The following is a 19,649-nucleotide window of genomic DNA, read 5'->3' as shown; positions in this document are numbered from 1 at the left end:
GAAATACATGTCTCACCTGCTCACTGGAAAAGCATGCATTCTCAAGATAACAACCAAAACACTGAATATGGTTCCTCTCAGAAAGCATCTCTGTGGAAATATCCTAGGATCTCTCCTTGGCTGCTGGTTTTCCATTTAGATTTACTTTGTGATACTGTAAAATGTTCAGGGTATTAACCCAACTGATAAAGCTTTGTTTAGTGTTAAAATTTAAATGCAATTGTTATGCCACGCTAAACTACTTGCTCTAGAGAAGTCAATTTTTTCATTGTAATTTTTCCTCAAATTATCTTCAGATGTTTAATAGAAGGTCCCAGAGAACATGCAGCAGCTCAGCGTGCTGGGGCTTCCTGGGGCATGTCTACAGTGCTTCTGGATGGGGACTGGGCAGCTGCTGCAAAGGTGACTCTTTAAGGAGACTGCATTACGGCATATATAATTCAGGGTGCACAGGTGAGTGCACATATGCATCTACAGAATAAACTGAAGAGTTTGCAGTTTAATCTGGAAAGGTACAAGCTACATGAGGGATAGTTGATGTTAAGAAAGCATAAGGTACTGAAGAGTGAGAATGATACCACCCAACATTACATTCCACAGTGGGGGTCTGAGCCATGAACAGCCTGAATCTGCAGCAAGAATGGGGCAGTGGTGTTTATCATCTGCACAAAGTGGGATGGGTTTCACTGCCTGAAAAGCCCTGGTGTGGATTTGTGTGTTAAGATTCACCGCCCTAAAAATAGGAGTTCATAATTGAAAAGCTGGCAGATTCTTTAATTATAGGGGAGCAAACAATGTCACTAGAGAATTGTAAATACAGCCTAATTGTTACTTCTTTATTTCATTGTTAAAGAGCCAGCTGACACAATGGCAGACATGGGCAATGACTGTGTCTTAAGTTGCAAGATCTTCAATCAGGTTTTTAGAATGTTCCTCATTTGTCTCCCTTATGGGACTTTACATGTAAAGTCTTGCCAAATGAATCAAGAAAAAAAATAGGATAAGTGTGAACACCGGAAAAAGAAACCACAAAGAATACATTAAAAGTGCTATACAGGGCAGAGTTTAATTGAATTGTGATTTGTTGGTCTTGTAAGCACTCTCCAGAAAGGAATGACATGCTAATGAAAAGCTGCCCAACTTCACCTTATTTTTAGCAGGCAAACTTTAAATGAGACAGTTTGGGATTTTGATTTCTGAGGGATATTGGACCACATTCACCCACAGGGCATTTAAATATAAAACCCTATTTATATGCAAATTCTTTAGTATTTCATGTAAAGTGGATTTTTATCAACTGACCATTATATTCTATAAGTTATCATGTTGATAAAACATCCTTAGTAATGGTAAAGTGAAGGGACAAATATAATCAGAGCAGCTTGTTTCAGTAGATCCTAGACTTTCTCGGGGCATTCCTGTGAGTTATTGAAATGTAGAGCTATAAAGTTAACATATTGCCTTTCATAGAAGGACCCAGGAATAGCAGTCCTCAGAAAACTCCTTAGTTGGAGAGAGAACTAATACTGGGGAAAGTTCAGAACATGGTACTCACAAGTCAAAGAGAAATGAGAGCATGCTTTTTGCTACAGAATCAAATCTCCTTCAATTGTTTGTTGGTTTTTTTTTTCCTTAGTGAAAACTCAGGCCAGATCCCTAATGTCTGAATTGTAACTTGTCCGGTTTTGTCACACAATACTGTTTGGACAGCTGTAGAAGAAAATGCTTCACTGTCAGATCACCTCTGCCAGTAGTGAGGGAGCATCTGCTATTAGGAGGTATTCCTTTTGGTAGTGATTTACATTCAAACAGGTGGATCTGGGATTGGAGGTAGGTGTGCCTTGCTAATTCTACATATTGTGTAACACAGAGCTTGGGGGGTGATGAAAAGAAGCAGCAATCTCATCAGGAAGGTCAGTGCTTCTGGCCTTTCTTTTGCCCACTGTCAAAAGCCTTAGCAAAATTAAATATATATTTGCAGTGTTTCTTTGAGAGTTTTAGCAGGAGACTTTGAGCCCCAACACAGAGGTTAACACTTCCAAACCTGAAAATCCTCATCTTCAGAAATGAATCCACCATCTCAACTCTCCTTGCAGCCCTTTGGTGTTAAGGGTTATTACACCGAACAGCTGGAATCCACCCTAAATTTTCTCTTCAGAATCAAAAATACATCGATTCTCCTGAAAACTTTGACTACATTTATTTATTTATTTTATTTTTTAAACTTCTCTCAAGTTTGGAAGGCAACAGAACAGTTATCCCAGCGCTGCCTTCTGGAGTTTTGCAATGATATAGCCAGCTGAGATGAAACTAGTATAATATGATTATCCGAAGGAGAGAGAGCAGACTAGGTGATTAAGAGTGTGCAGTGATCACAGATCTCACCCTCATTCTGGGAGGTTATAGTCATGATAGCCGATTGCTTTGAACATGCCTGAAGTGGTTGTTTATTTAGACAAGTTAAATGTAACAGAGCAATGCCCTCTTTTCCTGGAAACAAGTTAGTGTTTCTTTAGCTTGTTATTCCTCCACAGCTGAACTCAGGGACAGTTATTTACAAATAATAATTTATTACAGATGGATTGTTCTGGGCTTGGAACAGAGAAGTGACTATTTCATACACCAGCTTATCTTGTAGAGAGTTTAGTATATATTAATACAGAAAATTGCATCATTTGTCTAAGTACGAGTGCCCTTTCCAGTAATAATATTGCCTAAAGAATCAGGTATGAATTCAAGCATATTTGTGTGCTCAGACATTCATAGATTTCTTTTAAACTTACATAGTCCTTTTAACAGGTTTGAGAGACTAGGATCCACAAATTGAACCTCATTAGATAAAATAGATGTTAACATTCTTAGTATCTGTTCCAGATTTCAACCGACCAAATGAATGAAAAAGGTCTTTGCTAATTCGTAATAGTGATAAACGTGACACTGGAATTCACAGTACTTTTAGTATTCAAACTTTACCTTAGCAGGTTCACAACTGACTGCAACACTCAATGTCCCTTATTACCTAAAAATGGTTCTGAAAATTTGCCTCTAACTTTCATCTATTAAGTTGTCCTCTAATACAAAAATAAAATATTTCTTCAACAGACAGACATTATCACCAATTGGACTGGCAGGAACTGTACTTTCTACACTTCAGTGAAGACTACTATTTTTTGATATCTTTTCCCTGTCTTTCAATTGCATGTATCAATAACAACCATATTCTGCTGTATTATTACTGCTAAGTCAAACAATGTAATTTATAGAAATATATTCTATACAGTTTATTAAGATGGTAAACCCATGTCACTATAATTTCTATATGTCTGCATTGTATTCATGGATTCATTCATTTCTTCTAACAATACACATTCTTTGGAAATAGATTTGCCAAATGATTTATTTGATGAATGCTATCTTTTCATTTCTTAATTTTCTATAAACAGTACACAGCTTTTAGTTCACAATTCTCAATCATTCTACTACTCTGATGTCCTGGGTTCAGCAGTAGCACTCATTTTTCCCCTTCTTGGTAGCTGGTGTAGTGCAGTGTTTTGACTTTCAGCTTGGGAACAGAGCTGATAACAATGTTTTGGTTTGGCCAAGGACTTTGTGAGCCTCATGCTCTGCCAGGGAGGAGGGGAAGCTGGGAGGAAGCAGAGACAGGACACCTGACCCAAACTGACCAAAGAGGTATTCCATACCACAGCACGTCATGCCCAGGAGGTAACTGGGAGTGAGCCGGAAGGGCGGGGAGACGGCAGGGTTGGAGGAGGTATGGGTCGGTGCTTGGTCGGGCTGAGGGGGGGCAAGTTATCGGTCGGCTGGTGCTGAGGTGTTGTATTCTCTTCCCTTGTTATTTCCTTCATCATTATTATCATTGGTGGTAGCAGTAGTGATTTGTGTTATACCTTAGTTACTAAACTGTTCTTATCTCAACCCGTGGGAGTTGCATTCTTTTCGATTCTCCTCTCTGTCCCTCCGAGAGCAGGGGGAGGGCAAGAAGGGGGGGAAGTGAGTGAACGAGTTACCTGACTGGGTTTAAACCACGACATCTGAGTAAAGAAATTTCATCCTATTGATTTCTCCTGATCTTTTTTTGTTATTTTTCTACAATCCAAAGTTTTACTTTGATCATGATGCAGCAACTCATTGTGTCCCCATATAAGTTAACATTTATAGCTTTTACTATAAATGGATATTCTAATATAAACTGTTACTGATACTAGTTTGAATGGAGTTCCCTCCAGCACTCTAGGGAACAGAAAGGCACCTCTTTAACAGACAAAATTCAACCCTAATTAACCTTATGAGGTAAATTTACTCTCAAATATTACAGGAATGGCTGAGGCTGAATTTAAACAAACTCAAAGAAATTTTTGTGGTATCTCTTCATCAGACTGAAGATCTGCTAAAATTCTTGAAAGATCTGCTCACCATATTCATGGAAAGTTCAGCTGAATTTCACTCAGTTTCTTGCAGGTACTCCATTGTACTATATACAGAAAACTGCAACCTTGTAAATAAATTGTAATGTATAAAAAGCAGATTTTCAAAATTCTAATAAAGTTTCTTTATGCTTCCTCTAAGGTATCATAAGCTAATATCTATTAAAATCATAATGGAAATGGAATTGGTTTAATTATGGACTCACTTTCCCAGTTTGAAATCGTAAAACACTTTGAAATCACACAGATTATTTTCAGATGCTTCGTTATACCAGAAAGAGAAATCCATTTACAGTCAAGCCAAAATAGGCCTATACACAAGTTCTTACAATCTACAGTTTCCTATCAACTAGTACCCAAATGCAATCAACCAGGTAAGAATCAAAAATCTAGTGCCATCAGCCATGTTTTAAAATTCCTTCTTTCTTGGATATAATTAACAAAGGTTGCTGTTTGGAATTTGTTTCACAAAGGTGTACAGAGACATGACTGGCCATTTACAGTTTTTAAAATATTTCTATCTTAATTTCTAGATTTTCATTTTAGGTCCATTTTTTAAAGAGCCAAATGAAGAAGATTCTGACATCAACTATACCAGCTTGCCTCTGGAGCGATTTATGTAAGTGAACTGCTACTTTGGACATTTCTGGAAGGAACCAAAGCTGAAGGTATCCCAATCTTCACTTTAAGCTGACACTTGTATTTCAGAATTATCATTAGTGAATTAGCCCCATGCATCCTTTCAGTAATCAGCCTTATTAAGAATAAAAGCTTATCTCCTATTCTCAGAAGTAATTACAATATACCCCTGATCTCTACTAAGTCTATTAACAGAATTCTTGTTTTAATTCTTGACCCTTGGGATCAAAACCAAAATCAGAGATTAAATGAAGTTAAAAACTTATCAGTAGCCCACTATAATGCAAACTAAAATAAAAAGAGTGTCTACAATTATTTTGTATTCAGACTTTGCTTTGTATTGTGTTCAAACACTAATCCTTCCATTTACTCTAATAGATTAAGGCAACAAAAGGGTGACTAATTGCAGAAGGGCACAGTAAGGTTCAGGTTAGTGCTCTTTTGTATTAGAGAAAAATAATATGTTTGAGATGGAGAAATTAAATTTTCTGGAAGAGGTCAGCATGGGAATCAAATGAATCCTTCTGATTCATGCAGAGTCATGCATTAACCACTTGCGATTTGGAAGAAAAAGACTTAAAGCTTTTTTCCTCCTGTTCAGATAATTTCCTTTAATAACTAAGACACTATTTTGTCTTCAGAATATCAACTTTCCAAATTGGTTGAGTTCTGAAGGTCCTCCAGAGCACAGCATCTATGATTAAACACTTTCTAAAGTTCATTCTACTAGAAAAAGTAGAAATTCCATTATTTTAGCAAGAGCAGGCATGTCAAATTTATCAAGGCATGATAGCACTGAGGATGGAATAGAAGTAAGGAATCTATGTTTATAAGTTATATTCACAGGGCACAAAAGTTATTATAAACCTCATTATTATGTGGCACAGTAATCAAATGAAAAGTACAGTTATTGCAACTCTTCTTAAGCCTAAATTGTGAAGTATTACCTTCAAAACTTTAAAAGATAGCAATCCAGAGGCAGCAGAATCATACAAGCATAACTTCTTTAGCTTGGTTTATTCATAAGAACAACCCGTATTTATAACTTACCCTCCTTAGGAGCTCTGGGGGTTGTGGAAATAAAAACCATGTGCAGCGTTGCATCTTTCCATCCAGGTTATAGTCTAAAACGATGGTGGCCCCAGAAGCCCCTCCACCCAAATGCAGACTCCAGTTGAGCCTGGGAAGAAGCAGATGCAGAAGCATCACAGAGAACCCTATAACATGATTCCTTGAGTCAGGGGTTACTGTCATGGAGAGGGTTACCTGGTTTTTACAGTTCTTTAATGACACCAAAGCATATCCAGAAGGTTGACCAAAAGCTTAATGTCTGGCTGCTCAAACAGCTAAGCAATTAATTTGTTGCTAATTCTTGCACTTTCACCACTACCACTTTTCAAGGTGTACTGATGTGCAGCTGAGGATTGCAAGTCAACAGCCTGCCTCTGCATCTAAGCATTCTTTCTCCCCAGAGCTGTGGTAGATATATGGTAAATTACCCCCAGTGTGCTGGAAACAGCTACTGCTACTGATCCATGGAACTAGTTACTGCAGAGGAACAGAACTGATGCATGTGTGCTGCATATGGGAAATGAAATCTTAGTATGGAAGAACAGCACACGTGTGGTTTTATTAAATTTATACCTAATTAATTCCTCAGTTTTGCTTCTTCAAGGAAAAAAAGAAAATGTTACTTTTATATTTGTAAAAGGGATTTCTGGTTTTGATATCAAAAAGTTCCTGCAAAATAGAAATTCCATGCTTTGAACAGCTATATAAGGCAATTATATCCAAAGCGAAGCCATAAAATTAGAATAAAATACAAATTATTCTACAGCATTCTCAAAGTGCCTGAATTACCCAAATGCCTCATGATTTTGGGCACAATTAAATTTACTAGTAGGAAAGAAGTTGAATATCATCATGCTTCAGATCACGAGTTGAATAACATTGTCTTAGGCTAATACATTGTCACAGCACTTGCTTAGAATATATTACTTAAGATCTGAAACTTTTGATCATAAAATTGTCTTTTCCAGAGCTTCCAAACAAATAAAATAATAATATCAGAAGAGAATGAGTAAAGGTCTAAAAGTTAATATTTCAGAACAAGTGAAAATATTTCTCAGTTAATTTAAACATTTGTCTCTATGTATCTTTGACATTTGGAGCCAGAGGAAGGGGTGTTAAGAAGTAATTACATTCGCTGCCTTCCAGATATCTTTTATTGGATCTCAAGTGGATCTGAATTCAAGAAATGGCTCTGCATGTTTGTGTGCATAGGGAAAATATTTCTTTTGACATTTTGTTCTCTGGTAGCATTTTTATGCTTATGCATATATAAATAAATTCTTTGAAAAGCAAACTCTTTCAGTACACATTAACGAAAAGGGAATGAGGAGGCAGCTCTTATAATTCTCTGTTTATAGGAGGAAACATCACAGATAAGGGCCTTTAACATATCTAACCTTTTTCAAAAGATTTTTTTATATTAACCGATAGGAATTTTTTACCTGGATCACTGCTGTGTAAAGATTAGGCTAATTTCAAAAATCACAAAAAAAAAGTGCAACCACTTCAAGACACAATCCAACAACCATACAATCAATAGGCAATGGATTAAGCCCCTTATAACCGTTATATAGATGGAGTTATGAATGGAAACCAGATTTTTACCAAACTTATAAGCTAGCTCTGATAAACAGCATTTTAAATGATACCTCACAGAGCCCAAGTGCCTTTCTTACTGGGATTGTAATGGACTAGCACCTTCTGGTGTAAATCATCACCTGGCCTAAACTTATTTTCAGTGTAATAATGTAAGTATATTCCTCTCTTTGCTAAAAAATTAGTCAAGTTTTTATTTATTTCTCATTTTACAAGATTAAGGTCCCTTCCAACCCAAACTGTTCTATGATTCTATAATTTCCAAATTTTTCAGATATCCATAACTGCAGATGTTTTTAGCTATTGTTTAGTCCATTTTTTTGTTGATTTTATGTACTAAAGTACCATTTCAGACATGTAATAGGAATCCTCTATTTCTCTGAAAAAAAAAAAAAAACACAACAAAATTCATCACAGAAAATGAAAATAGAGAATGAAAGTTAATCTATAATTTGTTACATTTCAAAGGGAGGAACAGCCAGAGTAAGTATGGAGATGGCAGCAGCAAGAAGTGACTTAGTCTAGTAATCTGTAATTAGATTCTCTTTAAGGAACTGACTCATAAATAAAACAAAGGTAACCAATATCCCAACATCTTTTTATAACAAATTTGGACAGACTCAGCTATCTCCTGAGGTTGCACCAGTGGGCTGGCCCCAAGGAGACAAATATGGAGTGAAGGCCCCTCCTGACAAATTTACCCCACTTTGCCTGGAAAAGGCATCTGCAGAGCAACTCCTGTACTTCCCACCATAAGAAGTGATTCCTGTGTGATGCCTCTTCTTTTGCGTGAGCGCTGCTGGCTGTGCTGATGAACGGACTCCCACTGTGGGGCAGCAGGAGTGAGGCTGCTCTTCTTGCAGACAGTTTTGAAGAGCCCTGAGCTCTCCAAGGAGCCAGTCTGGAGCCACACACCCTCTGTGGTGCCCTCGTTTCATGGGGCACTGGCTCTCCCCATGCCTTCTGGGCACAGCTCCAAGACCTTCCATCAGCAAATAAAATATGGTTAGATAGAAGAAAAAAAATAAAATATCAAAAACTATCCAACAGAAAGATGTCACTGGAAGTTCTTGAGGCACAGATCAGTGGAGGATGAGAAGATTGCACTGGGCAAATATGGCATTTTAGTTCCTGTCCTCTGCCCATATTCCAGATTAGTGGGACCAACATGGATGTTCATGTGCATTCACCCAACTCCTGGATTCAGGTTCCTGAAACTGCACTCTCTAGCTGGGAACACGGGACAACAAAAATCCCAAGTCCTGCCAAGAGCAGTGACAGACATTCAAAAGTAAATGCCGGCAACAAAACAGCATGGCGGGTGGATAGGTTCATGCTATGCCTGTGCTAGGTCAGACAGCAGACGAGCCAAACACTGCGCCAGTATATACCTCTGAGGTGCTCATTAATATTTGCTATAAAAAGTACTGATGACTTCCACTTGTCCCCATGTGGACAACACTAGATGCCATATTCCACAGAGCAACTTGCAGGGTTGTTATTCTAGTCATGATTAAAAAAATTCCATTGATCGTCTTCCACACTAGTGCAAATACATGACACCTAGCATTATATGTCTGAATATTGTTATATTATACTGTAAAATAGCAGATGTGGATGGAATACCCTGGCAGCTTCTAGGCTGAAGTCAGTTTCATTATATTTGCAAAAGGCAAATACAGATACATCAGTGTACTTTATAATAATGTCATATTCCTGACAGTATAGTATAAGTTGATTTGGTGTTTCCATTAGAAATCTCATTTTCAGAGGCTTATGACTCATCCATCTGAGGTTTTCAGGATGAGATTTACCATACAGACCTCAGTCTACTTGTAATTCCTCCCCTAAAAAATTGGTCAGTGCTGGTTATTTGCACATTTTAAGTCCCAAGAGCTCAAATGAACTGTCTTCTTCATTCCCTTTCATTTTTTTTTTTTTACATTATTAAATATTTGTGTCCTTCTGTATGACTATAAAAGCAATTCAGATATTTAAGTTAAAACACCATTGCTTCCACGTGTACGACATTCCATGTGTTTAACCAGAATGTTGAGAGCCTACTTGAGAAAAACTGTAAAAATTCTTTAAGAACGTAACAAGCACCTACTACAATTTTGTCAGTGATTTTCAAAGCACTAGCTGAAAATCTATGTTTAATATATAAATATATTGAGTATTGTATCTAATGTTTAATAAATGCCACCATATTTCACACCAGGGCTGCTGTCACACATTCAGATGCATGCAGTTGACATTCAGCCATTCTCTGTAGCATCATCAAGAGGTTCTTATCTTTTTCACTACCACAAGCATCACACCACTGAAGGTCTGAATGAGTATCTTTGCAATTTTTAAGCCTGTACAAGCAAATCCACTGAAGATTTATACAGGTTTTGTATTCACTATAAAACATCATTTATCGAACTCTAGTCGTGAATTGCATTTTCCAAGCTATATATGTTTGCAAGCTCAAAGCTTAACAAATCATGGTACTAATAGCTTCACAAGGTTGCCATGAAAAACTTAGAACTGATTATTATTTTTTAAATGCCTTCAGGTTTTTATCTGAGCTATACAGAAAGGCTGTTAGGAATGTTGAAAAAATCATTTCAGCTATTACATATATCAGGAATATAGGCCTCTTTCCAAAATATGACTTAGACATAAAATGCTGGCTATTGCAACATATATATTTCCAGCATCCAGCACCCAGAGAGGAAATCAGAATCCCAGCAACTGGAGAATGGGTCATACCTGGATCACAACTTGTCAAGTAAACAGATAGAAACCTGCATACCATGAGAACACTCCTCAAGGAAACTTGAAAGGCAATCAGTAGGGGAATTTTGAAAACTTGGATTTCATCTTTTTTTAGACTTAAAAATCAACTGGAAATATCTGCTTTGGCGATTCACAAGGTTATACAAATAATACGGTCCACTACACACAGCACTTATCAGACAAAAGACAGATGCTTCATTTTTTCAAAGTAGCATTTTTCATCTTCCGTAGGAATGTCTTATTAACAGTCTATACTACGTATGAAGAGTTGAAGCTCTTCCAATTTTCTAGAAATTATTTAATAATTCATAATTTTACTTGGCTGGGAGATTTAACGCTAAGAACTGAAGTGTTTCACCACAATCCTGTTCTTGAACTTCGGTACCACCATCACTCCTTCAGAGAAAATGTCTCTGAACATTCTGTCTAACCTGCCTTTTATAACAAAATGACTAGATCTGTGGATGAGGGGATAGCAGTAGATTTCTACTGCTAGTTTCACTTCAACAAAGCTTTCGAGAAAACATCCCAAAGCATCTTTGCATGGATGTGATGGCCTACATTGTTGGACTACTCAACAGTTAACCACCCCACCCCCCCCATTTTATTATCAGACACAGGGCACCACATAAAGGTTTTCTATAGCAATCTATATTATTTTGTAACTGGGCCAAAATTATTATTTTGACTCCACCCAGAACTCATTTAAGGAACACTGAAAAAATAAATGTGTGTTCATTTTCGCATACTCAGAAAGAATAAATGCACAAGCTATACTTATTCACATGGTGTAAGGTTCTTTTTAACTATGTAGAAAGTAAAGTGGTGTAGGAGGGAAGAAACAATAGTGAAAATAGTATCCTTCCAACATGTCATTTATTCTCTGCACAGCTGGAGAACAAGCTGCTCCCCATAACATAACATATATCTCTTCAAAACAAGGTGTTTAAGCATGCCTTCTTATCACAAGGGTATTACCAGTTTCACTTACTCGATTTAACATCAGACAGCAGGTAAACGAGGTAAGATAAAAATAGAAAAAGCTCTTCACTTTTAGTATAACCACCCTGTCACAGATTGCCCTGTAATCCAATAGTGAAGGTTATAACATCTTTAACTAATTACAAAATGTAAACAACACAATGCAGAGCCATTTGTTCTTTTGATAAGATTTTGCAGGTAGGAGTCTGTTTAGTAATTAATTAGCAAAATGCTTGAAGTACAAAGGAAGAAACAAAAAGGAAACTGAAACTTCAAGAGGATTTTCTGGTTCAAGCTTACAGTACCTACATCAATGTGCCTTAAAAAACAGTGAGCCAGTTAATGTTTTATCATCTTCAGTTTACTTTGCTGTAACCGTCTATCCTATGCTAATAGAAGCATATAGAAGTATAACAAAGCAGAATGACTGTTCTCAATGCCCCAGTTTCCCAGGTTTTCTGTTGTATATGCTCTGCTATAGATAAAACATAAAACCTCACCCCAGTCTGAAGGGGATGGTCTCATGCGCCATCAGGTTGAAGTGGGTTGCCTGAGTGTGCACACCACTGTACCACACTGCTAAGTTACCACATGATACTTCCCACTCATTTCACTTCTAAAATGAGTGGGAAGTATCATGTCTTCTCCTGCAACATGTTCTCATAGTTAAAAAAAAAAAAAAGAAAAATGCCTCCAGTAATATATTTGCTTAATTGCTTCAAGCATTGAGCTAGGCTGTTTATAAAATCAAGGAATGTAAAAGGAAATTGTGAAGCTGTTCTTGACTGTTGTCCAAAACACTTTTTAGTATGCCTTTTCAGACGATAATGTTGACCACAGTAGCAAAATCACATCTCCAAATAATATACTACATTACAGATTTTTATTGAATAACCCCTCTTCAAATTTGTAAGTAGAATGGTGACAAAATAGTGCATGTTTATTGGTAGCAATATGACTTAAAACACTGATAAAAGTGTGGAAGGCTAGTGGCAGAGTGCAATAAAACATTTTATATTCGTTCTTTCACTTATTAATCTTGGGGATTTATTGAAGGCTTAGAAAACTTAACATAGAAAAATAATAGGGAAGCAGTGGCTGGTGCTTTTCCTAGTCAGAGATTAATGGAAGTCTGCACTTGGACTTTTTAACTCTGTTCTTTCTTGAGAAACTGAGAAAGCCCTACAGGTTAAACACACACACACACACAAATTATGATCCTACCTATCCACAACATCAGAAAACAAAAATAGGCAAATGGTTCAATAGTACAAGGCTACAATAAAACTAATCCTAAAAACTCATATATGGAATTAGAATCTGAAACAAATCTGACAGGTATGAGGTTATTTTTACTGCCCATTGGTCAGGTCTTAATAATTTAGATATAGTTAAAGATAATTAGGATTTTAGTTATCAAGAGAGAAACCAGGGACCAGCTGGTTTTCTTATCAAAATGCACTTGTGACAAATACTTTTGTTTCCTTTGCATTTGAAATTAAAATGCTATAGAGTTACCTCAGTGTCATTTAACTGAGGCAGATTTTATTTATGCATATATTTGGTTGTAAGAGAATTCAGATTTACTGTTTTGCTCCTTCTCAGTTTTCACACGTGAAAACAATGGAAGATTTCTACATTAGCCAGTGTGTAAATAAAAACATATTTTAGTGAGCTTGATGTCTTCATAAATATAGTATTGGTCTTGTCTCCCTCTCTATATTATGTAAAGTATGTCAGAATTAAAGAGACCTTTTTTTTTTTTTTTACAAAAATGGAAGAATACAGTTTTACTACCACATTTTACATGTAAGCAGTGGCAGTGAAATGTTACCTACTGAAATAAGAATGGGAACATTCACATTTGACAAGAACTCCTTCCTGTCTTAGTCCTATGTCCTTAAACATGGTTTCATTGGGAGCAAATGAAGGTTACAACCCTTACTTCCTATGTAATGAATTCTTGCAGAAGTATGTTATGCACCCTATGACTTTTGGGTAATAAAGACAGACACAATAACATGGTTTTAGTCCAGCAAAGAAGCAAGCCTTTCTTTCTCCACAAAGATACAGATGGACTGCAATGGCATCAAGTACAGTACAAAAATTCCAATTAACACCTTTTCACCTCCTATATTTTTCTTCCCAATGACCGCACCAAAAAATGAGAAGTAATTTAGTATGGTTTTGTTATAACTCATTACAAATAAATTCTTCTTAAATTTGAATCACTGCTATATCACTACGTTAAAATAAGTTTTCAAAAAAATAAAAAAGCAAAACACATAATAAAATCAATAACAAAAACTAAGGCTTTTGTTCATATCCATGTTTGCAACATAGGCTTAAAAATCTGCATGCCACTTCATATAGTGAAACCTAAGAAAAGAGAGGAATCAGATGAAAAATCTTTCTATGGACTCCTGAACTGCAATCATAAACCTCAATTACTCAACAGCATTCCATATGAAAAATGCTAGTTAGCACAGAAGTACAGGGATAAAAATCCACAGCTCATCTTTCAGTAATTATTTTAAGATCATTTATCAATAACAAAATAACAAGTAATTAGTTATCAAAATGAACAACAAAAACTTTCTCAGGTCCAGATTCATGATCTACTAGTATGAACATTCACTCAAAAAAAAAAAAAACAGTTCTCAAAACTGCTATAAAATGAAAATCACAGTAAAGACTTAAGACATCAAATTGAATACAGGGAAATAATCCTGTTATTCAGAATTTGCATTTAAACAGTCAAAATAAACTGGCCAATGGATCACAAAAATAATAAAAACCTCACATGATATGAATACCAAAACAAAATAAATAAAAACCATCAATCTAAAAGACTAAACAACTGACCTCATTTAGTGATCAAAACTTTCAAGCACACATTTACAATAGTGGACTTAAATATAGAATGATAGAATAGTTAGAGTTGGAAAGGACCTTAAGATACTCTAGTTCCAACCCCCCTGCCATGGGCAGGGACACCTCACACTAAACAATCTTACCCAAGGCTTCGTCCAGCCTGGCCTTGAAGAATGCCAGGGGTGGAGCATTCACAGCCTCCCTGGCCAACTTATTCCAGTGCCTCACCACCCCAACAGGAAAGAATTTCCTCCTTATATTCAATCTAAACTTCCCCTGTTTAAGTTTTAACCCGTTACCCCTTGTCCTGTCACTACAGTCCCTAATGAAGAGTCCCTCCCCAGCATCCCTATAGACCCCCTTCAGATACTGGAAGGCTGCTATGAGGTCTCCACGCAGCCTTCTCTTCTCCAGGCTGAACAGCTCCAACTTTCTCAGCCTATCTTCATATGGGAGGTGCTCCAGTCCCCTGATCATCCTCGTGGCCCTCCTCTGGACTTGTTCCAACAGTTCCATGTCCTTTTTATGTTGAGGACACCAGAACTGTACACAAGACTCCAAGTGAGGTCTCACAAAGCAGAGTAGAGGGGCAGGATCACCTCCTTCGACCTGCTGGTCACACTCCTTTTGATGCAGCCCAGGATACGGTTGGCTTTCTGGGCTGCAAGGGCACACTGAAGCTAAGTCATGTTCATTTTCTCATCAACCAACACCCCCAAGTCCTTCTCCACAGGGCTGCTCTGAATCTCTTCTCTGCCCAACCTGTAGCTGTGCCTGGGATTGCTCTGACCCAGGTGTAGGACCTTGCACTTGGCATCATTAAACTTCATGAGGTTGGCATCAGCAAACAACACAAGCGTGTCAATGTCCCTCTGGATGGCATTCCTTCCCTCCAGCGTATTAACCGAACCACACAGCTTGGTGTCATTGGCAAACTTGCTGAGGGCGCACTCAATCCCACTGTCCATGTCAGCAGTGAAGATGTTGAACAAGACCGGTCCCTGAGGGACACCACTCGTTACTGGTCTCTAGCCGAACATTGAGCCATTGACCACAACTCTTTGTGTGCGGCCATCCAGCCAGTTCTTTATCCACTGAGTGGTCCATCCATCAAATTGATGTCTCTCCAATTTAGAGACAAGGATGTTGTGCGGGACAGCGCCAAACGCTTTGCACAAGTCCCGGTAGATGACATCAACTGCTCTACCCCTGTCCATCAGTTCTGTAGCCCCATCATAGAAGGCCACCAAATTGGTCAGGCAGGATTTCCCCTTAGTGAAGCCATGCTGGCTGTCACCAAGCACCTTGCTGATTTTCATGTGCCTTAGCATGCCTTCCAGCAGAATCTGCTCCAAGATTTTGCCAGGCACAGAGGTGAGACTGACTGGTCTGTAGTTCCCTCGGTCATCCATTTTCCCCTTCTTGAAAATGGGGGTTATATTTCCCTTTTTCCAGTCATCAGAAACTTCACCTGACTGCCATGATTTCTCAAATATGATGGCCAGTGGCTTAGCCACTTCATTTGCCAGCTCTTTCAGGATCTGTGGATGGATTTCATCAGGTCCCATGGACTTGTGCATGTTCAGGTTTTTAAGATGGTCTCGAACCAGATCCTCTCCTACAGTGGGCCCAAGGTCTTCATCCTCATATATCTTGAATCACATTACTTCTCTGAACTTAGAAACCAAAACAACCCATGCAAAGTGCCAACATATTTAGATCCAATGAAAGGCAAATAATATCATTTCTCTTTTCAGTAATGAGTAGATTAAACACATCCAAAGAACTAAACATGATCACTTCCACATCTTCTTCCTTGTGAAGGAAAGCCATAAAGCACCACTGTCTCTGATTTTCTTTTAGTACATTGAATTATAAAGTCCTACTCTCCACTAAAAAAGAAATGGTCACAACCCAAAGTCCCACTTTCGAAATTCACTTTGTAACAGCAGCACTTAGAAATGCAAGGGACATAAATTGCCTTGAGATCATCCCTTCTCATATCTTCTCATTAAAGACTACTGTTATTCCATTTAGGTTTTGTGCATGATATTACATTGCTATTATTCACCATAATGAGAAACCAAATTGTTTTTCAGGCTATTTCCAAGTCTGTGCTCATTCACCTCTAAACTTCTCATGTTGACTCATGTCATGTACTCATTTATTCTAAATTATTTTAAGTCAATTAAAGACTTTTCCAGTCTTAGATTCTTGCCTGAAATCAGACTATATCTCACCTTGTCTAAGCTCTAGACAAATTGTCTTGCCCTTAATACCAGAGTCTTTTAGATTAAAATAAAATACCATACAGTAATCCATTAATGTGGGATAGAATTTATTTTAAAATCCTTTAAAATCCTTTCCCTGGCCTCAGTATTTTTTGGGTTGAACAGAGTATTCCAGTGTACTAATGATACTGGTATTGGGTTTCCTTCAGACAGTGATCTGGAGTTATTCTGCATCTGGATTACTTCATTCTCTAACCACATGGAAGGCAAGGAAACATACATACATATATATATATATATATACACACATTGAAGACATACATGATCTATTAGTTCTTTCTCAGCACTACCACTTAATGTTTATGCTGTGAGTCATTTTTTTTCAGCACTAGATATCACTTGTGAGTTACATCTGTACTTCAGACTCCACTTGCTAGGTTAAAATCTTGTGAAGTTGCCTCATTATACTTTACCTTATCACACATTCCATCTCTCAGATACTAAAAAGCAGCCCCTGATAAACTTGTCTCAGAAAGAAAGTTTTCTGTTTTCAAGAAAGATTTGGATCCCCAGACTTCAAATATTCTCCAAAGCGCATGGCAGAAAGGAAGACGAAAAACTACCAGGGCTCCAAGTGAGGGCTTTTCCTGATGAATGAACAAGTGTCCTGGGTTCAGCAGTAGCAGTCATTGTTTCTCCTTCTTGGTAGCTGGTGCAGTGCAGTGTTTTGACTTTCAGCTCGGGAACAGAGCTGATAACAATGATGTTTTGGTTTGGCCAAGGACTTTGTGAGCCTCATGCTCTGCCAGGGAGGAGGGGAAGCCAGGAGGAAGCAGAGACAGGACACCTGACCCAAACTGACCAAAGAGGTATTCCATACCACAGCACGTCATGCCCAGGAGGTAACTGGGAGTTGGCCGGAAGGGCTGGGAGACTGCAGGGTTGGAGGAGTTATGGGTTGGTGCTTGGTCGGGCTGGGGGGGGCAAGTTATCGGTTGGCTGGTGCTGAGGTGATGTATTCTCTTCCTTTGCTATTTCCTTTATCATTGTTATTATTGGTGGTAGCAGTAGTGATCTGTGTTATACCTTAGTTACTAACCTGTTCTTATCTCAACCCGTGGGAGTTGCATTCTTTTCGATTCTCCTCTCCGTCCCTCCAGGAGTAGGGGGAGGGAAAGAAGGGGGGAAGTGAGTGAACGAGTTACCTGACTGGGTTTAAACCATGACAACAAGGAAGAGCAGAACTACCTATTAATCTTTCTTAACCAGCTGCTTCTACACTGTGCACTCCCATCCTACTTTACCTGGATACTAAGAACCATCTTCTCTCAACCTGATGAAACAATACTTTTTCTAAGAAGGAAATCTGCACTAACGGAAGAACTAAGTTCTTCCATTAAAGAATATCAAAACACATGAAGTAAATTAAAAACATTACTTCTACCGATTGTTTATACCCAGTAAGAAGGTTGTACCAACAGCACACAATTGCACTAATATTGAGTTTTCCACATGAGGCACCTTCTAAACTCATTCTGGTTTAGGAGGTTGAGTTAAGATTGTAGCCTATGACTTCAGATTTGTGCATTCCCTGGAGCTACATAAACAATATTAGAGAAAATCCAATTTCCACGTAAGAAGGCTATGTGCATCCTTGCTAAATACTGATGTTTGGACATTTACACACAGACTAAATTAATCTGATAATGTTACTACACTGGCTTTACAATTTATGTTTTATAAATATGGTTTTGTGTTTACTATGTCTTCACAGGAATTTTGAAAACAACTTCTATATTGTATAATACTTGATTCATTCTATTAAGGAACGTTGATATAAATTATATTATTTTAAGCTCTTTTATCATTCACAATTCTTTGCAGAGTGATTAAAGATCATATAGATAAATATTGATCAGTCACTCATTCTAAAAAAAAAAATCTTGTTTCCTAGGCATATTAAGCTTAAACTCAGTAACTGGGTTTCACTGCTGATTAAAGTAAGAACTACTCTGCAGTAACTGGCATTCTGTGAAATGAAAGCATAACTGAAGGAAAGACTTTTTTTTTTTATAGTTATTTTTTGTACTTTCACAAGACATCCCCTTTGCTTAATGACTGAAAATAATTTCAAATCTTTAATAATGATTAATATATTAAAGTGATAACACAAGACGAATCCCACTTATGCAATAATATATTACACATTAATGGATTTGTCATCCTCATTCTTCTACTTGAAGACCATGATTTTGAGAGTTACTAACCCAAGATGCTTCAGAAGAGACGTGTCAAAACTTCTCCGTAAGGAAATAGTAAATAACTTGCTCTTCTTCCTGTCTCACCGAAACAGTTTGAGATTTATGCTTTAAGATACACATATAGGCAACAGCAAGTGCATATTCTTCTGGCTTGTGTATCAAAGTGTCCAGACACATAGCAGACTGAGAGTCTTGTTGGCCTGACTCTGTTTCCAGGCAATTTCAGCTCATCTCCCCAGATTATCTGACAACATTAATAGTTTACCCACATTAACAATTTCTCATTTGTAATCCCTAAATAAGAGATACTTTCCATTCATTGGCTGTCTTTATTTTATTAAGCTTTCCCCAGACTAAGAAACAAAAGAATTCCTCAGTTCTCCCAGTTTTACATAAAACCAAATAGTACATTGAATGAGAGACTCAGGGTCTACTCTTCCTCTCACTTCCTCAGAAAAAATGATTACCAATTTAATTCCTGTGATGTAGCCAAAGGTGACAAGAAATAGATGGTAACAAGGGAATATTAGTTGTCAGTGTAGCTTTCTGTTAGGTAATGTACACCTTAAGTTGTTCAAAGCAGAAAGATTCAAAATTCACTCTGCTACCTTCAATTGTCTGTAAAATTCAGAAAGAAAAAGCATTCAAACAGACCAAATACCGAAACTGAGGCCATAACTATAACGAAGCATTCAATGATAGTTTAAGACTACAGTAAACAAAAACAATGAAGCAATGAAATCAAACACTGAAGTTGAAAGGACAAT

The sequence above is a fragment of the Pezoporus occidentalis genome, unplaced genomic scaffold (genome assembly GCF_034315485.1).
Source record: "Pezoporus occidentalis ecotype Australia unplaced genomic scaffold, CSIRO_AGI_Poc_V1 ctg156, whole genome shotgun sequence".
Classification (NCBI taxonomy): Eukaryota; Metazoa; Chordata; class Aves; order Psittaciformes; family Psittacidae; genus Pezoporus; species Pezoporus occidentalis.
This window is presented reverse-complemented; position numbering follows the sequence as displayed.